This window comes from Prionailurus viverrinus, chromosome A1 (genome assembly GCF_022837055.1).
Source record: "Prionailurus viverrinus isolate Anna chromosome A1, UM_Priviv_1.0, whole genome shotgun sequence".
NCBI classification, from domain to species: domain Eukaryota; kingdom Metazoa; phylum Chordata; class Mammalia; order Carnivora; family Felidae; genus Prionailurus; species Prionailurus viverrinus.
Window position 1 is genome coordinate 99,132,489 of NC_062561.1, and position 11,057 is coordinate 99,143,545.

General features: G+C 37.6%; 1 non-coding gene across 1 annotated transcript; it reads right to left on the reverse strand.

The window, feature by feature from the left end:
- Positions 1-8,854: 8,854 nt before the first annotated feature.
- LOC125147424 (U6 spliceosomal RNA) lies at positions 8,855-8,962 on the reverse strand. Its single transcript, XR_007145187.1, has one exon. It is a non-coding gene; the product is annotated as a U6 spliceosomal RNA (small nuclear RNA).
- Between the last annotated feature and the right edge of the window lie 2,095 nt (positions 8,963-11,057).

An 11,057-nucleotide genomic window follows, 5' to 3' on the forward strand; every position in this document is an offset into this window, starting at 1 on the left:
ACAGTGTAGTACTGGTTTCAGGAATAGAATCCAGTGATTTATCACTTATATATTACACACAGTGCTCATCCCAACAAGTGCTCTCCTTAATGCCCATCACTCATTTACCCATTTCCCCACCCATCTCCCCTGCAGCAACCCTTAGTTTGTTCTCCATCTTTAAGAGTCTCTTGGTTTGTCTCCCTCTCTGTTGCTAACTTATTTTTTCTCTTCTTTCCCTATGTTCATCTGTTTTGTGTCTTAAATTCCACATATGTAAAGTCACGTGATATTTGTCTTTCTCTGCCTCACTTATTTTGTGTAGCACAATACACTCTAGTTCCATCCACATTGTTGCAAGTGGCAAGATTTGATTCTTTTTGATATATACCACCTGTTCTTTTGATTCATACCACATCATATATACATATATATATACATATATATATATATGTGTATATATATATATATATATATATATATATATATATATACACACACACCACATCTTCTTTATCCATCCATAAGTTGATTTGGGCTCTTTCCATAATTTGGCTATTGTTTATTATTAATAATTTGGATATTGTTGATTGGCTATAGTTGATTATTGACAATGTTAAAAATATTGGGGTGCATATTCCCCTTTGAATCAGCATTTTTGTATCCTATGGATAAGTACCTAGTAGTGCAATTTCTGGGTCATTGGGTAGTTCTATTTTTAATTATTTTTAGGAATCTTCATACTATTTTTTAAAGTAGCTGTGCCAGTTTACATTCCTACCAACAGTGTAAAAGGGTACCCCTTTCTCCATATCTTTGCCAACATCTGTTGTTTTCTGAATTGTTACGATACCTTTGAATAAACCTTACTGAAGAGGTTAAAGATCTGTATGCTGAAAACTGTAGAAACCTTATGAAAGAAATTGAAGAAGGCATAACGAAATGGAAAAACATTCCACGTCCATGGATTGGAAGAACAAATATTCTTAAAATGTCTATGTTACCAAAAGCAATCTATACATTCAATGAAATCCCTATCGAAATAACACAAGCATTCTTCACAGAGCTAGAAAAATCAATCATAAAATTTGTGCAGAAGCACAAAAGACCCCAAATAGTCAAAGAAATCCTGAAATAGAAAACCAAAGCTGGAGGCGTCACAATTCTGGACTTTAAGCTGTATTACAAAGCTGTAATCATCAAGACAGTATGGTATTCACACAAAAACAGACACGTAGATCACTGGACCAGAATACGGAAACCCAGAAATAGATGCACAAATGTATGGCCAACTAATCTTTGACCAAGTAGGAAAGAGTATTCAATGGAAAAAAGACAGTCTCTTCAGCAAATGGTGTTGGGAAAACTGGGCAGCAACATTCAGAAGAATGAACCTGGACCACTTTCTTACACCATAAACAAAAACAAATTCAAAATGGATGAAAGACCTACGTGTGAGACAGAAAACCATCAAAATCTTTTTTTTAATTGTGCTTTACTTTATTGCACTATCAAACATCATTTTTTTCTTTTTTTTAAATATGAAATTTATTGTCAAATTGGTTTCCATACAACACCCTTTGCTCATCCCAACAGGTGTCCTCCTCAGTACCCACCACCTACCTACCCTTCCCTCCCACCCTCCCCATAAAGCCTCAGTTTGTTCACAGTATTTAGGAGTCTCTTATGGTTTGGCTCCCTCCCTCTTTAACTTTTTTTTTCCTTCCCCTCACCCATGGTCTTCTGTTAAGTTTCTCAGGATCCAGATAGGAGTGAAAACATAGGGAATCGGTCTTTCTCTGTATGACTTATTTCACTTAGCATAAGACTCTCCAGTTCCATCCCCGTTGCTACAAAAGGCCATAGTTCATTATTTCTCATTGCCACATAGTATTCCATTGTGTATATAAACCACAATTGCTTTATCCATTCATCAGTTGATGGACATTTAGGCTCTTTCCATAATTTGGCTATTGTTGAAAATGCTGCTATCAACATTGGGGTACACGTGGCCCTATGCATCAGTACTCCTGTATCCCTTGGATAAATTCCTAGCAGTGCTATTGCTGGGTCATAGGGTAGGTCTATTTTTAATTTTTTGAGGAACCTCCACACTGTGTTCCAGAGCGGCTGCACCAGTTTGCATTCCCACCAACAGTGCAAGAGGGTTCCCGTTTCTCCACATCCTCTCCAGCATCTATAGTCTCCTGATTTGTTCATTTTAGCCATTGTGATGGGCATGAGGTGGTATCTGAGTGTGGTTTGGATTTGTATTTCCCTGATGAGGAGTGATGTTGAGCATCTTTTCATGTGCCTGTTGGCCATCCGGATGTCTTCTTTAGAGAAGTGTCTATTCATGTTTTCTGCCCATTTAATCACTGCATGATTTGTTTTTCGGGTGTGGAGTTTGGTGAGCTCTTTATAGATTTTGGATGCTAGCCCTTTGTCTGATATGTCATTTGAAAATATCTTTTCCCATTCCGTCGGTTGCCTTTTAGTTTGTTGATTGTCTCCTTTGCTGTGCAGAAGCTTTTTATCTTCATGAGGTCCCAATAGTTGATTTTTGCTTTTAATTCCCTTGCCTTTGGGGATGTGTCAAGTAAGAAATTGCTGTGGCTGAGGTCAGAGAGGTTTTTTCCTGCTTTCTCCTCTAGGGTTTTGATGGTTTCCTGTCTCACATTCAGGTCCTTTATCCATGTTGAGTTTGTTTTTGTGAATGGTATAAGAAAGTGGTCTAAATTCATCCTTCTGCATGTTGCTGTCCAGTTCTCCCAGCACCATTTGTTAAAGAGACTGTCTTTTTTCCATTGGATGTTCTTTCCTGCTTTGTCAAAGATGAGTTGGCCAACATTTGTGGGTCTAGTTCTGGGGTTTCTATTCTATTCCATTGGTCTATGTGTCCGTTTTTGTGTGAATACCATGCTGTCTTGATGATTACAATTTTGTAGTAGAGGCTAAAGTCTGGGATTGTGATGCCTCCTGCTTTGGTCTTCCTCTTCAATATTACTTTGGCTATTTGGGGACTTTTGTGGTTCCATACGAATTTTAGGATTGCTTTTTCTAGCTTTGAGAAGAATGCTGGTGCAATTTTGATTGGGATTGCATTGAATGTGTAAATAGCTTTGGGTAGTAATGACATTTTAACAATATTTATTTTTCTAATCCATGAGCATGGAATGTTTTTCCATTTCTTTGTATCTTCTTCAATTTCCTTCATAAGCTTTTTATAGTTTTCATTATACAGATCTTTAACATCTTTGGTTAGGTTTATTCCTAGGTATTTTATGCTTCTTGGTGCAGTTGTGAATGGGATCAGTTTATTTGTCTTTCTGCTGCTTCATTATTAGTGTATAAGAATGCAACTGCTTTCTGTACATTGCTTTTGTATCCTGCGATTTTGCTGAATTCATGTATCAGTTGTAGCAGACTTTTGGTGGAGTCTATCAGGTTTTCCATGTATAATATCATGTCATCTGCAAAAAGCGAAAGCTTGACTTCCTCTTTGCCAATTTTGATGACTTTGATTTCCTTTTGTTGTCTGATTACTGACGCTAGCACTTCCAACACTATGCTAAACAACAGCGGTGAGAGTGGACATCCTTGTCGTGTTCCTGATCTCAGGGAGAAAGCTCTCAGTTTTTCCCCATTGAGGATGATATTAGCTGTGGGATTTGCATAAATGGCTTTTATGATGTTTAAGTATGTTCCTTCTATCCCGACTTTCTCAAGGGTTTTTATTAAGAAAGGATGCTGAATTTTGTCAAAGGCCTTTTCTGCATCGATTGACAGGATCCTATGGTTCTTATCTTTTCTTTTATTAATGTGATGTATCACATTGATTGATTTGCAAATGTTGAACCAGCCCTGCATCCCAGGAATGAATCCCACTTGATCATGGTGAATAATTCTTTTTATATGCTGTTGAATTCGATTTGCTAGTATCTTATTGAGAATTTTTGCATCCATATTCCTCAGGGATATTGGCCTGTAGTTCTCTTTTTTTGCTGGATCTCTGGTTTGGCGATCAAAGTAATGCTGGCTTCATAGAATGAGTCAGGAAGTTTTTCTTCCCTTTCTATTTCTTGGAATAGCTTGAGAAGGATAGGTATTATCTCTTCTTTAAATGTCTGGGAAGCCATCTGGTCCTGGACTCTTATTTGTTGGGAGTTTTTTGATAACTGGTCCAATTTCTTCACTGGTTATGGTCTGTTAAAGCTTTCTCTATTCCTGTTTGAGTTTTTGAAGTGTGTGGGTGTTTAGTAATTTGTCCATTTCTTCCAGGCTGTCCAGTTTGTTGGCTTATAACTTTTCATAGTATTCCCTGATAATTGCTTGTATTTCTGAGGGATTGGTTGTAACAATTCCATTTTCATTCATGATTTATCTATTTGAGTCCTCTCCCTTTTTTTTTGAGAAGCCTGGCTAGAGTTTTATCAATTTTGTTTGTTTTTTCAAAAAAAACAACTCTTGGTTTCATTGATCTGCTCTACCGTTTTTTTAGATTCTATATTGTTTATTTCTGCTCTGATCTTTGTTATTTCTCTTCTTCTTCTTGGATTGGGGTGTCTTAGCTGTTCTGCTTCTATTTCCTTTAAGTGTGCTGTTAGATTTTGTATTTGGGATTTTTCTTGTTTCTTGAGATAGGCCTGGATTGCAATGTATTTTCCTCTCAGGTCTGCCTTCGCCACATCCCCAAGCATTTGGATTGTTGTATTTTCATTTTCGTTTGTTTCCATATATTTTTTAATTTCTTCTCTAATTGCCTGGTTGACCCATTCATTCTTTAGTAGGGTGTTCTTTAACTTCCATGGTTTTGGAGGTTTTCCAGGCTTTTTCTTCTGGTTGATTTCAAGCTTCATCGCATTGTGGTCTGAAAGTATGTATGGTATGATCTCAATTCTTGTATACTTATGAAGGGCTGTTTTGTACCCAGTGTGTGATCTATTTTGGAGAAGGTTCCATGTGCACTCAAAAAGGAAGTTGCTTTGGGATGCAGAGTTCTAAATATATCTGTCAAGTCCCTCTGATCCAATGTCTCATTCAGGGCCCTTGTTTCTTTATTGATCCTGTGTCTAGATGAGCTATCCAATGTTGTAAGTGGAATATAAAGTCCCCTGCAATTACCACATTCTGTTTGTGATTAATTGTTTCATATATTTGGGACTCCCGTATTTGGCACATAGACATTTATAATGTCTCTTCCTGATGGATAGACCCTGTGATTATTATATAATGCCCTTCTTCATCTCTTGTTACAGCCTTTAATTTAAAGTCTAGTTTGTCTGATAAGTATGGCTACTCTAGCTTTCTTTTGACTTCCAGTAGCATGATAAATAGTTCTCCATCCCCTCACTTTCAATCTGAAGGGGTCCTCAGGTCTAAAATGAGTCTCTTGTAGACAGCAAATAGATGGGTCTTGTTTTTTTTTTAATTTTTTTTAAACGTTTATTTATTTTTGAGACAGAGAGAGACAGAGCATGAACGGGGGAGGTGCAGAGAGAGAGGGAGACACAGAATCCGAAGCAGGCTCCAGGCTCTGAGAAATCAGCACAGAGCCCGAGGCGGGGCTCGAACTCACGGACTGCGAGATCATGACCTGAACCGAAGTCGGACGCTTAACCGACTGAGCCACCCGGGCGCCCCAGATGGGTCTTGTTTTTCACCCATTCTGATACCCTTTGTCTTTTGGTTGGAGCATGTAGTCCATTTACATTCAGTGTTATTATAGAAAGATATGGGTTTAGAGTCATTGTGATGTCTGTAGGTTTCATGCTTGCAGTGATGTCTCTGGTACTTTGTGGTCCTTGCAACATTTCACTCACAGAATCCCCCTTAGGATCTCTTGTAGGGCTGGTTTAGTGGTGATGAATTCCTTCAGTTTTTGTTTGTTTGGGAAGACCTTTATCTCTCCTTCTATTCTAAATGACAGGCTTGCTGGATAAAGGATTCTCGGCTGCATTTTTTTTCTGTTCATCACATTGAAGATTTCCTGCCATTCCTTTCTGGCCTGCCAAGTTTCAGTAGACAGATCCGTCACGAGTCTTATCGGTCTCGCTTTGTATGTTAGAGCATGTTTATCCCTAGCTGCTTTCAGAATTCTCTCTTTATCCTTGTATTTTGCCAGTTTCATTATGATATGTCATGGAGAAGATCGATTCAAGTTACATCTGAAGGGAGTTCTCTGTGCCTCTTGGATTTCAGTGCCTTTTTCCTTCCCCAGTTTAGGGAAGTGCTCAGCTATGATTTCTTCAAGTATACCTTCAGCACCTTTCCCCTCTCTTCCTCCTCTGAAATCCCAATTATGTGTATATTATTTCATTTAATTATGTCACTTAGTTCTCTAATTTTCCCCTCATACTCCTGGATTTTTTTATCTCTCTTTTTCTCAGCTTCTTTTTTCCATAATTTTATCTTCTAATTCACCTATTCTCTCCTCTGCTTCTTCAGTCTGAGCTGTGGTTGCCTCCATTTTATTTTGCAGCTCATTTGTAGCATTTTTTTTAGCTCTTCCTGACTGTTTCTTAGTCCCTTGATCTCTGTAGGAATAGTTATCTGCTGTCCTCTATATCTTTTTCAATCCAAGAGATTAATTTTATGACTATTATTTTAAATTCATTTTCTGTTACATTGCTTAAATCGTTTTTGATCAGTTCGTTAGCTGTCGCAACTTCCTGGAGTTTCTTTTGAGGAGAATTCTTCTGTTTGGTCATTTTGGATAGTCCCTAGAGTGGCGGGGAACTGCAAGGCTCTTCCCCTGTGCTGTTGGAGTAACTTGTGTTGGTGGTCGGGGCCTCAGTGAGACCTGATGTCTGCCCCCAGCCCACCGCTGGGGCCACAGTCAGACTGGTGTGTACCTTATCTTCCCCTCTCCCAGGGGCAGGACTCACTGTGGAGTGGTGTGGCCCCTGTCTGGGCTACTTGCACACTGCCAGGTTTGTGGTGCTGCTTTGATGGGATCTGGCGTATTAGCTGGGGTGGATCTGAAAGGTGCACAGTGGTGGGAGGGATAGGCTCAGCTCACTTTGCCTTTGGTGGTCCACTTTGAGAGGGGGCCTGTGGCACCTGGATGGAGGCAGACCCATTGGAGGGATGGATCTGCAGAAGCACAGCATTGGGTGTTTGCGCGGTGCAAGCAAGTTTGTGATGGGAGCTGGTTCCCTTTGGGATTTTGGCTGGGGGATGGGCAAACGAGATGGTGCTTCCCAGCACCTTTGTTCCCTGCCAAGCTCAGCTCTGTCCTCTGGGGCTCAACAACTCTCCCTCCTGTTGTCCTTTAGCCCTCCCGCTCTCCAAGGAGAGCTGTTGACTTATAACATTCCCAAAAACCTCAAAATCTAGAGGAGAAAATAGGCAGCAACCTCTTTGCCTCAGCAAAGGGAATGGGAGAAGATATTTGCAAATGACATATCAGATACAAGGTTAATATCCAAAATCTATAAAGAATTTACCAAGCTCAACACCCAAAAAACAAATAATCCAGTGAAGAAATGGGAAGAAGACATGAATAGACACTTTTCCAAAGAAGACATCCAGATGGCTAAAAGACACATGAAAAGATGCTCAACATCACTCATCATCAGAGAAATGCAAATCAAAACCACAATGAGATACCACTTCACACTTGTCATAATGGCTGAAATTAGCATTTTGTTACTTCATTTAAATGCCAGATCTCTCTCCATCTTCCTCTTCCTGTTCTCCAGCTGGTGGTCATTTTCGTCTCCTCTCAAACTCATGGCACTTCATTTCGCTCATAACCTTTTATACTCTCTCTCTGTGGTTCTATGTATTTATATACATGGCATTTTTGTCCTTGAAGAATATAAGCTCTTTGAAAGCAGAGCCCAGCACTGAACTGGCTTCATAATCTAACAGTGTCCTTTATACATAGTTTTCAGCTGAGTGGATACATGGACTACAATGCCATTCTCTGTCATTTTCAACAAGACATGTTAAATAATGAACTTCTTGTTAATTTCAATTGTAATGGGCAATAGTATGGTCCAGCAAGAGTCTTTCTTATCAAGCCTTGTAAATATTTTCCTGATAATTACACAGTAGTGGGTCCATCAGTCTTAGCAAGATCAGAGCCTCTGCAGAAACATGAGGTTCCTTTGGTACACAAACTTTTGTACATCTGCATCTTTGATGACTGCCATGACTATTGCCAGTGAATGTTCTCCTCACCCAGGACAAGAAAGTCTTTTTCTCTTCATTCCCTAGCAGTCTTCTATACATGCGTTACTTTGAAAATAACATGCACATGTTCTAAACATCAAAGAGTATAAAAACTGTATAATGCAAAGTCTTCTTCCTATCTTATTTCTGATTTTCCCAGTTCCCAGTACACCATTAAAACATATTTTATTGTGTTAGATTCTTATGTGTCTTTCCTCATAGGTTTTTTGCATGCCAAGGCAAATACACATGCATTTTTTTCCTGTGTTTCATACCCGTGGTATCACATTCTTCCATATTTGTGTTTTTACTTAAAAAATTATCTCCCGTGTCTTTCCAGATCAACATGTGCAGTGTATCATATTCCCTTGTGTGACTATACCATAATATATTAAAAAGTCTCTAATCAGCAGATAATTTGTTTCTAAACTTCGTTGTTAGAATCTATGCTACACTGCATAACCTTGGGCTTACATCATTTTCTGTGTATATGAAGACACTTTCCTGGAAGTGGAATTGGTATATATAGTGTATATACCTTATAATTTTGATAAATACATCAAAATTGTTCTCCATATGGACTATGCCAACTTACACTTTGACCAGCAACGAATGAGAGTGCTACTCCCCACAAACCTGCCAAGTATGTTTTAAAACAGATTTTTGTCAAGTTAATGCTTAAAAATGGTATTGCTTTTTGAAAATGGAATGTTGCATGAATATGCATGTCATATTTGCATAGTGCCAATGCTAATTTTCTCTGTATCACTTTAGTTCTTGGTCTATGTGCTGTCAAAATGAGCACTCTTAGTTTACCTATAATTTGCCTTCCTATTATTGTAAGTGAAATCTGTGTTTTTGTCAAGTTTTAAAACGAGCCGTTTGTAGACTTTTAATTTTCTCATAAAACCTCTATTTGTATCCTTTGCTCATTTTTCTGTTTCTCTTCTTTTAACTTTTTTTTTAAACTCTTTTTTTTTTCATTCTTTATGTATTAGGCACATAAGGTACAATGTAACTTGTAAGTGTTTTTCCCAGTTTATCATTTATTTATCCTCTGATGTTCAGTATGGCAGATTTTACTATGTAGAGGTATTCTGTTATTGTTTGTGGATTCTGAATTTTGAGTCCTAGAAAGACTTTCTACATTGGGATTATAGAACAGTTCTCATTTTTTCTTTTTGTCATAGCTTTTATGAACTCATTTCTTTACATGTAAATCTGGGAACCATTTGGAATTTAACCTGTTAAAGATCTGACCTTACTTTTGTACCCAAACCATTTATTTAATAGACACTTTTATCTTTCCTGGTAGGACATAACTTTATCAAATGCTAATTTTTAATATGTTTGAGATCTGCTTCTGACATTTCTATTCTTTTCTTCTGGCCTGTTGATTGATGTGCCAATACTGCCCTGTTTAATTCCTGAAACTTAGGTTTTTATTATGTACAAGTGCTAATGACCCACGGTTGCTTTTTTTTCATAGATTGAAAGGTATTTTTTCTAACTTAAAAAAATTTCCATACATGATTTTGAGTCACCACTGTATTGTAAGAAATAGTTGATTTGAGGGTGCTTGGGTGGCTCAGTTGGTTAAGTGTCTGACTCTTGAATTTTGGCTCAGGTCATGACCTCACAGTTCATGAGATCGAGCTCTGCTTCAGGCTCTGGGCTGACAGAGCACAGCCTGCTTGAGATTCTCTCTCTACCTCTCTCTCTGCCCCTCCCCTACTCTCTCTGTCTCTCAAAATAAATAAATATACTTAATTTTTTTTTAAGAAAAGAAATTGTTGATTTTGTGATGATCATATTAAATTTGTAAATTGACTTATGGAAAATTGATACCTTTATGATGCTAAATCTCCCTATCAAACACAGTAAGCTATTGCGTTAAGTCTTCTTGGTCAGAAGTATACAAGATTTCTTCCAAATCTTGTTATAAATTTAATACTTTTTCTTGCTACTAGAAATAGTATTGTTTCTTCCATTTTTATTTGTAATGAGTTGTGTTTTATGAAAGCATTTCCCTTAATTATACTGTTTAATCCTGCTTGTTTGTTGAGTTCTCTTATTGATTGTAGTGATATTTTTTAATTATGGTGGGACCTTCCCAACATATAATATTCTCCAGTCACATCATTTGCAAATAAGGGATGGTTTTAAGCCCTACTTTCAAAGCTTATAACTTTGATTTTTTTCCTCAACTTGATGGTTGTGTTGGTGTTAAGATTGTTAAATAACAGTAATGATGTTGAATCTGTTAGTTTGTTTGTGCTTGACTTTAAAAGAATCTCCTGTTTCCTTGGACCATGTCATTCTGGGTTTTGCTTAGATAGCTTTAGCCTGAATTAGAAATATTTTTCATTTGTTTAAGAACATATACACCTCTACCTACTTTATTACTTATACTCTGTCAAAGAAGATCTTTAGTTTTGCAAAATCCCTTTTGATCATCTATGTTAATGATTAAAATTTTTTTTTAATATTTATTTTTGAGAGAGAGAAAGAGAGAGAGAGAAAGACAGAACATGGGGGAGGGGCAGAGAGAGACGGAGACACAGAATCTAAAGCAGGCTCCAGGTCCACAGAGCCCGACTTGGATGAGATCATGACCTGAGATGAAGTTGGAAGCTCAACCGACTGAGCCACCCTGGCGCCCCTATGGTAATGATTATTGTTCTCAGTAAATATTTTACAATTATGCACTTAGATAATATATTTCCCTAACATTGAACCATCTTTGCATGGCAAGAATAAAGATCACAACAATTATATTTTTCTGGACTTTGATAATATTTTATGTGAAAATTGTAATCAGTATTCACATCTGAAATTTATCTCTAGTTCAATTTATTACAAATGTTGATACCAATGTTCTTATTTTCATAGAACTTTGA